Source organism: Giraffa tippelskirchi, chromosome 3 (assembly GCF_054371585.1).
Source record: "Giraffa tippelskirchi isolate mGirTip1 chromosome 3, T2T-mGirTip1v1.2.pri, whole genome shotgun sequence".
Lineage (NCBI taxonomy): Eukaryota > Metazoa > Chordata > Mammalia > Artiodactyla > Giraffidae > Giraffa > Giraffa tippelskirchi.
In genome coordinates this window covers 114,098,319-114,113,949 of record NC_137277.1, presented here as the reverse complement: position 1 = coordinate 114,113,949, position 15,631 = coordinate 114,098,319, and the positions used below count along the sequence as shown (strand labels likewise).

The following is a 15,631-nucleotide window of genomic DNA, read 5'->3' as shown; positions in this document are numbered from 1 at the left end:
AAGTACAAGAGTACTAACTTGTAAAAGAAATACCCACAAGTAAAGCTTTTGGAGGGCTTCCCTGATGGCTCAGTGGTAAAGAATCTGCCTGCAATGCAGGAAACACAAGTTTGATCCCTGGGTAGGGAAGATCTCCTGGAAAAGGAAATGGCAACCCACTCCAGTTTTCTTGAGTGGGAAATCCCATGGACAGAGGAGCTTGGCAGGCTACAGTCCACGGGATCGCAGAGCTGGACATGACTTGCACACACACCTTTTTTAGATCAACAATAAAGTAATAGATCAACAAATGCAAAATAATATAATGCATACAAAATATTTTTGTGCTATTCGCATACACACTAAAAGCATGATTGAAATGGAAATGAAAATTATCAGTATATAATTCTGAATATTCACCCCTAATAGTCTTAATTGGAAATTGATAACTTGTTTTACTCTTCAGCAGGAGTGCATGATGTTAAAAAATTAAGAGAAAATTATAAAGTCAAAAGGTAAATGTTGAAATACATATATGTGTGTGCATGTGTGTGCGTGTGTGGATGTATTAATCTCATCATTAAAAGGAGGAAAAAATCAGCCTTTAAAGTTTCCATTATCCATTATGTCAGGTAGCAAATATCTTCTCAACGTAACTCCAGACATTAAATCTGTCAAGAGGAATACTGTAAAATAAATGTCTGGGATACCTTCATAAACAAAAATCTTATTTCCATAATTCATACAGCTGGCTGGCATTTATTGGCACGTCAGGTGCAATGGGGACATTTCAGGAACATTAACATGTACAGCATCATTTGTCAACAAAGCAACAATGTAAGCAAATCGTTCAGAACTCATACAGATTTACAGCTTTCTCTGCCAGCTGCTAATTACGGTGTTCTCGGCCTATTTGGTATGGTCTTTTTATTGGAAAATGACAAAGGGCTTATAGTATCCAAGTTTGGAATATAGATGTGGCTTTTAGTAATAATATGAGTGTAATATGACCATGTAGCTTGGAGTTGTGATCCAGTTTTGCTGATCTTATAATTGATCAGCCTTGATTGATGAAGGACAAAGAGAAATTCACAACCTATTTCATTTCTGATTCAAGTAACCTCTAAAACAAAGGGAAAATAGGAGGAAAAATTATCAAAGGCCATGTCATAGCAGTCTTACTGTTTTCCCCTATGGAACATGACACGTAATATTTACCTCTCAAAGAAAAGCTGATGTGTTGATTGCTGACGGAGCAAATGTTACAGGAGCCTGTACATTTCAGAATGCTAGACTGTGCTTTGAACAATCAGGAAGCTCTTCCACAAATATGTTTAAATAATGTTAATGTTATGGCATAAGGTGACAAATGTCAGCAGTGTCAAAGTTAACGTCTATAATCACCCGCTGCTTAAGTTGTTCAGTTTTAGGAAAAAACACAACTGTGCAAGCAAATGATGGAGTGTCAACTCTACCTTCAAATTCCCTGGATTGTGTCAAGATATATTATAATCCATAAAATGAATAGTGGTGCTGCCGTCAAGCCCAGGATGTAAATCCATGTTTAGAAATATAAACACCTCCTATTCAACCAAAATATAAGAAGTTAAATTGGTAAATACTTATTCAAACGTTATTTAGATTTATCCCATCCCCAACCTTATTAAAACCCATTAAATTCCGGTGTGAACAGATTTGACATTCAGCAAATCAATTGCTGTCAGAGCAGCTGACTTGACCAAATATTAAAATATTTTAAGCTTTGCTAGCACTGTATCTTCAGAGAAGAAATGTAGTGAGACGTTCCTAGGGCTAGTAATATAAGGCCAGCAATGGTTGACTGAATTCAGTGTACATTATACTAAATTAGCATCATCTCATATTCCTGTAAATAAATATTTTAACTTCAAAAAGAGTTTACAGATCAATAGTCCATCTATTTTGCATAATCCTCCAGTGGAGTCTCTTACAGTCTTCCTTTACACATTTGTCACTATGTATTTTGATTGTTGGTGATGTCCTCCTCCACTAGAGTAGAATTCCTAAAAACAGAAAATATACTATGTTCAATTGCACCCCCAATCCTTAGCACAGTCTAGAACACAGGGCGTATCAAATGAAAACTAATCAAAGGGATGAAAGAACATATTCATGCATGAATATTGGGGAAGCCCTTGATAAGATCCTGAGGAAGCAGAAATTTGTCGACATTTGTCCACTAGTCCTTTTCTTCAGGATACCTTCTAAGTCCTCTAAGAGATGTATTTCCTCTGTATTCTCTTCTCTTTTTCTTTTCTAAAACCTACTCTCAGAACAGTATCTGAAACCCGCAAATATTAAGTATTAAGTATAAATAATCCTAAGAGTATTGTCTTTTTCAGGGGAATTTATATTCTAACCAAGATCCAGCTCTTAAACTAAGATCGATTGTTAACTTGAGGCTTTTAGGCATTCCTTTTATATAAGGAAAAAATTTTAAGGTGAGGGTGAATTTAGGTTTCCCTTAATAGATAGACAATCTCAAATTTTGCCCCAAACCATGTTCTTTTATGCCAAGAGAGGGGGTGGTATTGACTCTACTCTCCGGGATTATGTTCAGTTTATACCAGGAATTAAAACACAGTCCCTGGAATGGAAATGTAGCTTTGCTAAGGAAAAATGCCATGGTCTAATTCTCATTAAAATGAAAATTTTAGGTTGAGTCAATATGAAGAGAAACATCTAGTTTGCTACATCTGAGTAGAGCCTTTTCAACCCATGTTGTCATTTCCTGTGTGAAGCAAAAGTTTCTACTGAAATTAGAAGCGAACAAGAGCTTTTATTTTTTACTGTTCAAAGAATGCTAAAACTTTCAATTCATGTCATAACAACCCCAGAGAAATGGAGTTGACAAAATCAGATCATTTGGAAGAGAGGAACAATGATGATTTGAATAAAAGTCACCGTTTGTGAATCTACCCAACTTGCCCAAAATTAAAATAATTACTCTTGAAACTAAATTACATATAAACTAGCATTTGTCTTAACCCTTACTCTGATTGTTATCCTTATTTTTATTTAGAATCATTAAGCCAGATCTTTAGAATAGTCTGTATCACCCTTCCAAATAATTTAGATTTCACTAATTAATGATTCATATATACTTGAGATGAAATAGATTGATGTTCACCTGTTTATCATGCAAAAAAATCTTCAAAAGATGCTTCCAAAAGTCTAGGGACATTTTTAAGCATTCTAAATTACTTATAAAAGTTTTTCTTCACCAAAGTGGTGTTCTAACTATAAAACCTTCATCATTAATCATTAATTCAGATCCTCTAAGGAATTCCACCAAGAGTCATTTATTATCCTCAATAATATATAACAATCTATTTTAAATGAACCAAAATTGACCATAATTTTATTTCTCACTAATTTAAGCTTTCCTTTCCTTTTCTTTTCCTCTTCCTATCCCTCCCATCAACCACCACCTTTACCTAACAGTAATACATGTTTATAGCCATTTTGAAATTACAGTGATATAAAAAAGAACTTTTGAGAATTTACAATTTAGGAAACACAGCAGAATTCAGGACTTGTCTTGTTATCACGTTGTAGTTGATTTGCTTAAATACAAAATATGATAATAAAGAGATAAACATATAAAATTGATATTCTTTTGTAAGAGCTATGGAAAAATTATTATTTATAGTTTATATTATATATAATATATATTGGCTTATGTATCTTAATTGAGATGCTAATGCAGATAGAAAAATCTACCTGTAATCCAGTTGATATGGAAATTCCCTCATATGACCTTTCTAAAAGAAAGCAGGAGGCTAAGCATGAGTACTCCCCTGTCCAGCTCTCCCTTAAAATGTTAGTCAGTCACTTAATAGGAGGGAGCAATTCATCAGCTTAATTATTCCCTCTTGTTGCTCCCTTCGAAAATCTAATTTAAGGGAGAAAGAGAGACTTTAATCTCAAAAGGTAAATATTTAACATAAAAATGGTACAAAAAGATAGAAAAGGTAGTTTGATAAGTGTCCTTTTCCTTATATGAAAAAAAAATAACATTCAACTAATAATATGTGTCTATATATATTCTGTAGCAAAATAGAAACAACCTCAAGCAAGCAAATCTGAGAGTTTAACATCAACAGACTCTCTCAAAACAGTATTATAAGAATGTGTTTCAGGAAGGAATTAAATTATGCCAGAATAAATGTCTGAACTGTTAGAAGAAAAGATTAGTGAAGAAACTAAACTTATGGGTAAATCTAAAGAAACTGTAAAACAATGATACATTTGTGGAGTGTAAATCTAGAGACAGATGAAATCTTGTCAAAAGTAGTGTATAAACTGGGTAGTTCAGTTCAGTTCAGTCGCTCAGTCATGTCCGACCCTTTGCGACCCCATGAATTGCAGCACGCCAGGCCTCTCTGTCCATCACCAACTCCTGAAGTCTACCCAAACCTATGTCCATCGAGTCAGTGATGCCATCCAACCATCTCATCCTCTGTTGTCCCCTTCTCCTCCTGCCCCCAATCCTACCCAGCATTAGGGTCTTTTCCATTGAGTCAACTCTTCGCATGAGGTGGCCAAAGTATTGGAGTTTCAACTTCAACATCAGTCCTTCCAATGAACACCCAGGATTGATCTCCTTTAGGATGGATTGATTGGATCTCCTTGCTGTCCAAGGGACTCTCAAGAGTCTTCTCCAACACCACACACAAACTGGGTAGGGAAGTAAACAAAGTTAGAACCTTCCAAGGTCTACAGTAATTATGGAGAGATGTAAAGACTTTAGATGGTATTACATGAAATACACATGGTAATATTTCTCAGCCACTGTGTTGTCACATGGCCACCACTGGCTTCCCTGGTAGCTCAGCTGGTAAGAATCTGTCTGCAATGCAGGAGACTCTGGTTCAATTCCTGGGTGGGGAAGTCCCCTGGAGAAGGGATAGTCTACCCACTCCAATATTCCAGGGCTTCCCTGGTGGCTCACATGGTAAAGAATCCTCCTGCAATGCAGGAGACCTGGATTTGATCCCTGGGTTGGGAAGATCCCCTGGAGGAAGGCATGGCAACCCACTGCAGTATTCTTGCCTGGAGAATCCCCATGGACAGAGGAGCCTGAGGGGCTTCAGTTCGTGTGGTTGCAGAGTCAGACACAACTGAGCAACTAAGCATGGCACAGCACACGGCTGGAAGGTGGCCACGGGGAAGGAGCTTAGAAGTGGAATTGGATTAGCCATCCAACAAGATCAGCCAAACCTTGCCTGTCTGTATCACACCTTGCTTGTCCTCCACAGCCTTGAGCAGTCTGTTCTTTAAGTAGAAGGTGTGTTTTATTTCTGTTGAGGATAAAGAGTGTGCAGACAGACAATAGAAATCCTAAGAAATACTCTAAGAAGAAGAGGAGAGGTACGTTTCTCAGGGTTGAAAACTTAAGAGTCTTAAAGAGGTCTATGCATTTGCTTAAAAACCAAACATCAATAGCAAACAGGAATACAAGTGATGTATTCTGGAAGGAATGTTAGCTATTGCGAAAATTATTCGTCTATTCACAGAATGCTAACCTTCTAAATACTTTCACTTAGAAAAACAGCAGTAAGTCATTTCAGTAAACATGGACATTTGAATAGTGTTTTTGCTGTCCATAGATGAGAGCCTAAGTAATTTTCCTACCAGCAAAGAACAATGTACTTTGAGAAACATGTGTGCACCTATAAGTTCCTATTAATACACAATTTTTTCAAAAGTAAACTTGAGCATGAGCCATTTGAACATTTCATAGCTAGGAGGGAAAATATGATTTTTTGTTAACAAAAATACATTGAAAAAGTTGTCAATTACTAACAAATAATAAATGATAAACAAATGAAGATATCACTGCAAAAAAAAAAAAAAACCACACAGAAAAATAAGCCTCAAAGAACAGAAAACACTTTTCATCCAAAAATCAAATGTCTAATATTCTCATATAGTTTGCATTCATCATGAATTTCCAGTTTAACTTATTTAAGTTCCTTTCCATTGCTACTTATGGACATGAATCACTTTTCTCACTCTCTTTCTCTCTCTCTTCTGCCAATTCTGCTATTTCTTATCATGTGTATCTGCCTCAATGAGTTTTAAATGGCTAAATTGTTTGCTTAGAATTCAGGTGTTTTTCTTAGCAGATTTTTTTCAAGCTGAAGCTGGTCCCTTCAACATAGTGTTGAATTCCAAATGTCCCCCTAAAACATAACCATGAAAGTAATTTCTTTCCTCATCAACACTTCAGATAGTTAATAGCTGCAGGCACTTGTTATAAAAGAAGTTGCTGAAGAAGGGAACTTGAAGTGAATTTGGCATAGAATTGTGGATGGTACTAAACACATGGATGAAGTTATTTACTTAAGATTTTTCTTGTCGGCCTGATTTGGCTATATTTTCAAAATTGACACATACTAGGCTGTAGACTTCTATTTTCACTAGCTGAGAAACAGAATGATTGCAGACTTTTGCATGTTATGCATTTTTAAATATCACCAAGTTAAACTTAGATTTTGATTCCGTGCCCAGGACCAAGTGGAAAAATCTCCATCTTCAATAGTTCCTATTATCTTTTAGTCACAGGGCCACATACTGTATTTCTTCCATGAGTAAAACTCCCACTTGGAATTCCAAGCATTGCATAACCAGCAGAGTGTTCATATTATATGTAACTCAGTCGACTTTCAGATCTGAAACAGACATTTTATCTGCATGATATTCTTCACAGCAGTTAAAACTCTTAAAAATCATGGTTCAGAATGGAGCCAACATTTAATTCATCCAACAAATATTTATTAAACACCTACTTCTACCACTAGTATCACAACCATGACTACCACTTTACATAGTTCTTTACTGCTTTCAATTGCTTTTACACACCTCATTTCATTTAATCACCATGTGAAATTGTCCACTATATTGAAGGAGCATAGAGTCCCATAAAGCAGATTAAGTCAATCGCCAGAAAAACTAACCTTTAAAGTCCTTGTCTATAGTGAGCTAAATGGTACTGGCTAATGTAGTATTTTTGATGCTTTTGGGAAACTGGCAAGTGATCTTAAGTAAACAGTTCATTTGCACAAATGTACATTTATTTTTTATTTTACTCTTTTTATCCCAATATAATACTTTTTTTAGAACTAAGAAACTTCATATAAACATACCATTCAAAATATATCACCTATATGAATGACATTTCTTGAAGCATGCATATTTAAAATATGACCTATTTTTAAAATGTTACCCATCTATGTTTGAGCTAACTTTGGTCTATGACCCTTAGTTTGCCAAACTCTGTACTAAAGCAGTAGTTCTAAAAGTTTAGCTGGAAAACATCAGTTGCTGTAGAAGTCCCAAACTTGTTTTCACGGCTTGAATAATTCAACTGCTGGATTTGAAGAAACCTCAATAAGTTATCTGATTTACTCTCCAAATATGATTCAATTTCTCCTGCTATCTTTAACATGTATTTTACAATGTGGTGTTCTGTAGATTTGCTTGGATTTCATGAGTTTATAATATTTTGCTGACAACCTGTCTCTTCAAAGATGTTTTCTTTCCTTAATGGTAGAAAGTTTCTTGCCCAGGGAAATTTGACATAGACATAATAAGAAGTAAAAGACAATAGACTAAGTTTTTGAAATTAATTCTCTTTTCTCTGATACAGCAAGCATTTATAAACCTTAAAAATTAGCAGTAGCCAGTGTGGCAACCCACTCCAGTATTCTTGCCTGGAGAATCCTAGGGACGGCAGAGCCTGGTGAGCTGCCGTCTATGGGGTCACACAGAGTCGGACACGACTGAAGCGACTTAGCATAGCATAGCATAGCATAGTGATCATGTAACTCTTTTTGTCTCCTGGTCTGGAGAAGGCAATGGCACCCCACTCCAGTACTCTTGCCTGGAAAATCCCATGGATGGAGGAGCCTGGTAGGGTGCAGTCCATGGGGTCGCGAAGAGTCAGACACGACTGAGCAACTTCACTTTCACTTTTCACTTTCATGCACTGGAGAAGGAAATGGCAATCCACTCCAGTGTTCTTGCCTGGAGAATCCCAGGGACGGCAGAGCCTGGTGGGCTGCCATCTATGGGGTCACACAGAGTCGGACACGACTAAAGTGACTTAGCAGTGATCAAGCAAATGTTGCTAGTTTCAAACACAAGAGGGAGGAGGTTGCCTAACCATAGGGCTTGACCATTTAAAACCTGAGCTGTATGATCTCTCTGGTTAAAGTGACTTGGAGATTCTCAATTTTCCCTTGCTAACTATTTGTCTTTCATATCTCAATCATGAGAACATAATTGAGCATTTTTACTTCATCTGGTGTTGAAAATCTTGTATGATGCAGGATTTAAAGTTTTCCATCCTAATTCTTAAAAGTCTTATTTCAAACCACATTGTATTATGTGTTTCATTTAAAATAAGAAAACTATTATATAGCTTAGCTTGGATTTTTTCCCCCTAAATCCACCCAGTTGTTTGTGACTCTCTTTGGGAATGACTTGTTAATCTTACCCCAGTACCATTTGTGAGCCTTCACTCTACAATGAACATAGACTACTGGACACTTACCCTTTCAAAGATACATTTTTCAGGGGTTTTTTTTTTTTTCCCCTGTATAACATAAAACAGTAAAGCATTCATTAATTCTTTCTCTCTTTATTGAATTCAAAAGGCAAATAAGCTAGTCTTTTTTTTCTATTTGGCATGCATTAGCAAAAGTATATTATGAGGTATTCTTAAATAATATATCTTCATAAAACAATATAGGTGGAGGTTTAAAGAGAAATAGGGAAAGAAATTGGAACCATCTGGATATCCAAAGTAGAGAAAAGTTTTTGCTAATGGTTGTCATGTACACATTACAAAAATAACATTGTATGGCTTTCTGAGTGGATGGGAAAACACAGAGCTATCAAAAAGTTTTAAAAGAAGACAGTTCTGGAGTGTAGCAATTGAAGAAGTAAAATTATTCATGAGACCTGTACTTAGGAGACAAGTGGAGATTCACACTTCTTGGGTCAGTAGGGAATTAAACATATCTCAAAGATGATTTGCTTGGTCATGATAATGGAAATACAACTGTGTTCCAGGGAAGATGGAGGGGGTCAGATTTTTCTTTCTTGGCAGAGGTGAATGGGGAGAGCACCTTTTACTGATTTGCTCTTAAATCAGCCCGATGAATTGGAAAAGAATATAAATTTCATGAAATAAAAAAATAAAATTCATGCTTTAGAGATAAGGGGGGAAATGTTATAAAGAGAAGAAAGGAATGGAGGACAGAGGAAGGAAAAAGAAAGGTAGGAAAACTCTCCAGAAACAGGCTTAACTCCCTCACATGTAAATGTTACATAAAAGAAGCAATGTAATTGAAATCTCATTTCAAAAGATATTATTTAAGTATTAAGACGTAAATTATAAATCAATTTTAAGAGGGTTATCTGTCCAATATAAACTTTTTTTCCAGTTTTTCTTTTTTTTTGGTCATTTCATCACTAAGTCACCACGTAGGCAGGGAATATGTCTTTAAAGCAGATTAGTAAAGGTGGTCTGATCGATTATTTTAAAGCCAAACCCAATAGGCATGCTCTAATTTTGCATGTTTCAGCATTATGTTGACCAGCACGATAGAATACTTATTTAAACAGGTATATCAATCTCAGAGATCTATATGTATAGTTTACCTTGAAGTCCATTGAAAACAGACTATTTCTTATTGATTTGGCCTGCTCTGCTGCTGTATGTAGTCAATGGGACTCATAGGGATGTAACTAGAATGAATCAACTGCTTGCTGGCCCTGGGCCTCCTCGAGTCATGTGAAGTAGGTTTCTGATTCCTTTATGTTCAGGCACAGCCAGAGAGACAAGAGTGCTACTGTCTTCCGCTGGTGCCCAGAGTTACCTCAGGCTATGCAGGAAAAATGCTTTTTTCTTATTTTTAGACCTGAATCAGTCTCTGCCACTAAATGTATTCTTGTGAATACAGATAACACTTTGTTGTTGTGCTCATGGGAAGGCGATGGAGTAACCTGTTTGGACGCAGCTGCAGGCCACCTGTAGAGAAAGTCAAATTACGGAGAGACCCCACTGTTCTTTGCATTAATGCTTTTTGTATTGTTGTTTGACTTTTACCCCCTCTGTCTATGTATCTTTTTCAACTTGGGAGATCGGGAGCACATTTTAAGGCCTTCTGTCCCTTTAAGGCATCTAGTGATTGAAAGGACTCTAAGATTTGAAAGGCTGTAAAAACTCCCCAGTTACCAATGAATGATGGCAATACAAAGAATTGTAAAGCTGTTGAAGTTGAAGTAGTCTTCTTACAGATTTAGTTTGTTTGGTGAACTTTCAGCAGCAGCTCTTGCAAGGTACTGTTCAAATATTCCCACCTATCTGTGCTGCTTCTTCTTGTAAGGATTTCTCATATTCTCAGTGGAAAAGCAGTTGTCTGCATTAGCAGTTCACTTTACTGGAGATAAGGAGAAGAAAAGAACGAAATTCTCGAAGAAATTCTCCTCATCTTCCTTTCCTCATCTACCAATTTGAAGCTTGAAAAAAGAAGCCCATAAATGAAATATCTACATTAGCCATAAATATTAAAGGAGGGAAATGCACAAATAAAAGTTGTTTCTGGAAAGCTTGATTTTGGCTGAATATCAAAAACCATTTCCTGACAATGAGATCCATTAGACTACAAAATAATTTCTCAAAGTAGTGGTTGCATTGCTTATAAGATTTCAAATTTAAGGATAGACTGAAGGCAGCCAAAGATATTAGGCTCAAATGCAGAGTTTTGTTCTGGCAGTTAGAAAATTCAATTCTTTTGAGCCTGGATGTTTCTCTTGTTTTTGTTTATTTGATTGAAAATTCCGATCCAAATGTTGGATCGGAATTTTCCAAGACCCTCCGTTATGGATCCTTGCAAGCTATTTTGGGAAACTGGAATTTCATGGACAGACCTGGTTTTGTCTGTGAATCTGCATTGTTCTTCAAGTATCTGTCTGAAGCAAGCATCTATCATTACAGTTATCACTTAGAGAATTCTCTCTGCTCCACTTTCCAGTGTTTATCAAGCTCCTATATTATTGCACTTTAAACACCATTTAGTTACAATAACTTTCAGTCATCAACATTTTGCCCACTTGGGGCATTTTGCCCGTTTATGTATACAAAATGCCCTTTTGGACAAAGTATTGTACATAGGTAGCTACTGAGATATTTCCTAATAAATTCCTCTAGATAAGGCTTTAGTATTTTAGCCCTTATGACCATGATTTGGTACATACAGGTTATACTCCTGCTAAAATCAGATGATATATTAATAGAATAGAATTTGCTGCAACTAAATAGTGACATTCAGACAACTTTAAATCTCATATACATGTTCTGTGCTTTCTCCTAAATGTTGTACTCTCTTCAGCATCTCTGTTCTGGTGAAGAAAAGGTTGGAGTAGTAATGCCTTATATAGCATAATATTTTACACGTTTGTAGATTGTTCCACATATACTTCCTTAAATAGATCCTCGCAACACAACCCAACAATTGAAGCTAAGAGAGACAGAGCAGGGACTTTAAGTAAGGAGTTCTGCCTCTCAGCTCTTTCCTGCTCCATCAACATTTGCTCCATGCCTGTACTCTCACATGAAAAGCATTTGCATTTTCCATTTGGTGTTCTCTTTCACTGGTACTAGCACCATAATTAGCACTTTGAACTATATATCCAGGTAAAGATGTAGTCCTAAGGGAAGAATGTAAAAAGTACGTAACTGCATAGAAATAAGGCACTAGAAAAAATGTAAAACATAGCACTTCATGTTAAGGTGCTTGAAATCCATGATTGAAAATAGGACAGGTCCCAGGAAAAAACCATAGATGATCCCAAACTAACAGTTATACCAACATCTGCTAATATGAAGCAGATTCAGGACACTGGAGGTAAAGCCACTTTTGTCTTCCAGCATAAAGAGGTGGAATTAATTGACCACAGGGAGCTAGTTGAGACCTCGCTTAAAACCATTCATCTATAACTTTCAAACAACCTAAGCTTTGAATTTGAAATGGTTTTACCATTTTTTATCCCTGAATGCTGTCTTCATAGCTCAACCTAGGTATGCTTTAAAAGGGCTTTCCTGGTAGCTTAGCTGGTTAAGAATCTGTCTGTAATGCAGGAGACCCCAGTTTGATTCCTGGGTGGGGAAGATCCCCTGGAGAAGGGATAGGCTACCCACTTCAGTATTCTTGGACTTCCCTGGTGGCTCAGACAGTGAAGAATCCACCTGCAATATAGGAGACTTGGGTTCAGTTGCTGGGTTGGGAAGATCCCCCGGAGGAGGGCATGGCCACCCACTCCAATGTTCTTGCCTGGAGAATCCCCATGGACAGAGGAGCCTGGCAGGCTACAGTCCAGAAGCCTGGCAGGGTACAGTCCATGAGGTCACAAAGAGTTGGAATATTTGACTCAGAGACTTGATTCAAATCCCGACTCTCCTATTTACAATATTTGTATAGTTATTTCATTGAACCCCTATTTATTATCTTCTAAAATGCAAAGAATGCTAGTAATAACTTTTCCCCAGATTGTTGTTTTAAATGAGATACTGAATGTGAGTGTGTTTTGAATGTGATGAATGGTATTAACATAATCTGTTATATTTTCCTCCAATTAGTTTAGTAGCTTTGTAATTTCTTAAATTATTCAGATAACTACCCTTTTAACACCCAATTTGATCTCTGTGTGTGCTCAGCTCATATCAGGTAATTAACAGTGAAATAGAAAAGACATTTGGAATTAATAACAGTCCTTGGACTCCTGTGTATGGACAGCCTCTATTTCTTCTTGTCACCTTGTTTATGAGACATTCATATCCAAACTTAAAGCCTGCACTGTAAAGAAGTTTTCAGTGCCAGAAATCCCATATGGTTTTGATGTAAGTAAAAGGTGTACATTTTCCTCAGTGTCAAGTCTAAAACTTGGACCGCTGCAGGCTTTGACCATATGTGTAAGAATCCACAAAACCTGTGATCTTACCTGCTGCAATCATATGCCTTTATTTACTCCACTTGTGTCCTTTGGATAGTATAATCCTAGCCAAACACAGTAGAGGAGAAGGTTAAATGATATTAGTACAGTTGTTACAGATGAAAATACCACATTAAATGTCTTGACATAGTGCAACAGAATTACAAATATATACATAATTCAAACATATACAAGTCATCAATGTGGAGTGTTCTTTTAAATTACTTTCTTCTCCCAAATGAAATGTCAGTCATTTTTAGTTTTGATTTTTGCAAAATTTTGAAAAGTTTTTTTTTACACATCATAATTACTGCAGATACTTTTCAATCACACTACCACTAACTTGGGAGGAGAAGTAGCAGTAAAATTCTACTATGTTTCAAAACGTCACTGTCTTCAGAATTCTACCATGTGAATCAGAGTCTAAAGTAACTCAAAAAGAGACTAGAGAGTCTCAGCAGAGACCTTCAGATCTCACCTTTTTCATTGCAACTTTTTATAACACTTGTGTCTGAACTTTGAATATTTGCCAAAGAAACTTTGCTTCCTAGAGCAAATATCCTGATATTTTAGAACACAGAGATGTCTCATAATTTTGCACACATCTATGCATCATCAAAAGCCCTGTGAATTACTAGTCATTTAAATACCAGTTATCTACTTTTTTCTGATTGTTTTTTCATTGTAATTGCTCCCATTTCCTGTCTTGACCTTAATGTTTCAGGGAAAGGAAGGCATCCCACAATAGAGAGAGTGATCTTTCATTTGTGAGATGCAAAGCTTCATAGATCCTAATTTGGCAGTATGTTTGCTGCAAAGCCTTGGAATGCTGTTTTGCAGTTTCAAAAGTGATCATACTCAGCTTCCCAGAATTTTTTATGCCTGGAGGATGCCACAAGAACAAGGGTAGCCTTGTTAACAGTTGCAATCTCTCAAAAACAAGATAGGATTTGGATATAAATCATCACTTCAACTCACAAAGCTATGTTCTCCATCCCACTAAAGGATTGCTTTTACATCTAAAATGGTTAATACTGATCTCCACTAGAACTCCTAAATGGAGGAATGTAGCTGCCATGTGTTCAGTGACTTTGGGGTTAGGGAAGAATGACATCACCAAATTTAAGCATATTATTGCGCTGACATAGAGGCACCTTGTTTTCTCTTCTGTGGATAGAGCAAGGATTGTGTTCTGAGTCTTGATTTTTTCCTCCCAAAGAATACCTTTCTACCCCACTTCTTAGCAGCTGCGATATGAAGGGTTGAAAATGTCACTTCAGCTAATGATGAATGATGCTTGACCTCCATACGGGTTACTCTGAATTTTACACAATGCTAAATTAATATGAGAGATTCCGACTCAAAGAACTTTTGCTGTTACGAATTGCTCTGAGGATGGATTTGTGTAAAGCAGTCAGTAGCTTCAGGGTTTTTGTTGTTGTGTCTTGGTGGTGGTAGAGGGGTGGGGATGCTCTATAAGCAAGGTAAAAGACGCAGTGTGCTAACACTTTAATGTGTTTTCTCCTGTGACATTAATATCTTTTCATACTGGCAATATTGTCAGTAGCAGAACCAGTTTGTGAAAAAAACATTCTCAAAAGGGCAACTGGCCCACATGTCTTTGTTGTTTTTATTTGAATATAATTAATTATGTAAAGCAATAGTTAGTGGGAGATTAACAATTAGTAGATTCTGTCAAGTAGTCACAGGGAAATTACTAACTAATTGAACGACTGGTCCTCTATTGTGTCAGAAAGCAATGCTGAGTGTCATTCTTTTCATCTTTTTACTTTGTTGTTTTCACAGATTCCTTTGTTTTAAGATGTATGTTTCACAGCAGACTAATAAATAAATAACCCTGGTTGTAATTTCATAGCATGCAAAAGGGTTTGAAATAAAAAACACCTGTTTTAATTAGCATTATGGTTTGTTCACTTTAAAAAAAAAGTGATAATCCTGATGCAGTTAGCTGACATTTTTAAAGCTTTGAATTTCCGTCTGTATCTTATATTATGATGTTTCAGGATTGTCATGAGTTAATTATGTTAACTTGGGAAGCATTGCTTGCATTTAGAATGAAAAACTTCAGCTTGAATAGACAGAAAAGCAGATGCTATCTTTCTTGTCAATTGCTTTGTTGTGGGCTGCCTTGCAACTTTTCATGTATTTCTGGATCTAAAGGAAAGTGTAAATCTCTATTTATTTTAAGTTTAACATAAACTACACGATTTCAGTCTTCTTCTGTTTTGGCTGTATGTGTCTCGTGTATCTTTACATACATAGCTTTCCTGTCCCCAAATCCAAAAATCCACGGTCAAATTATCTCTTCTTTAATTCTTAATTTGTTTTGTTGTGCTTAGCCATTATGGAGATTAGTGCATAATAAAATTGAAGAATAGGACAAGGCTACATGGCTTGATCCTTTTTTCAGTTAATTTTTCTACCACCTTTTTTGCTTTTGTACATCAACCTTTTAAATAGTGCAAAAATACATGCAGCATCTGGGCACAACAAGGCATGTTAAGGATGGAGTAGACACTCTTAAGTAGGAATTTCCATGCTTTTGTGAGCTTAATGTTCCTTTAACGTAGAGAGCAGCTGTGTTTAT

The 15,631-nt window shown here is 36.4% G+C and overlaps 1 protein-coding gene and 1 long non-coding RNA gene across 2 annotated transcripts in view; one reads left to right on the top strand and one right to left on the bottom strand.

The window, feature by feature from the left end:
- The window catches only part of ARHGAP15 (Rho GTPase activating protein 15), a 687,458-nt gene that overhangs the window by 509,386 nt on the left and 162,441 nt on the right, over positions 1–15,631 (top strand). The gene's annotated exons all lie outside the window — the stretch shown is intronic.
- Positions 710–12,393, bottom strand: LOC145543430 (uncharacterized). Its single transcript, XR_014080711.1, has 5 exons — positions 12,233–12,393; positions 9,691–11,742; positions 5,262–5,373; positions 4,516–4,698; positions 710–2,021 (listed from the first exon to the last, which is right to left on the bottom strand). It is a non-coding gene; the product is annotated as an uncharacterized LOC145543430 (long non-coding RNA).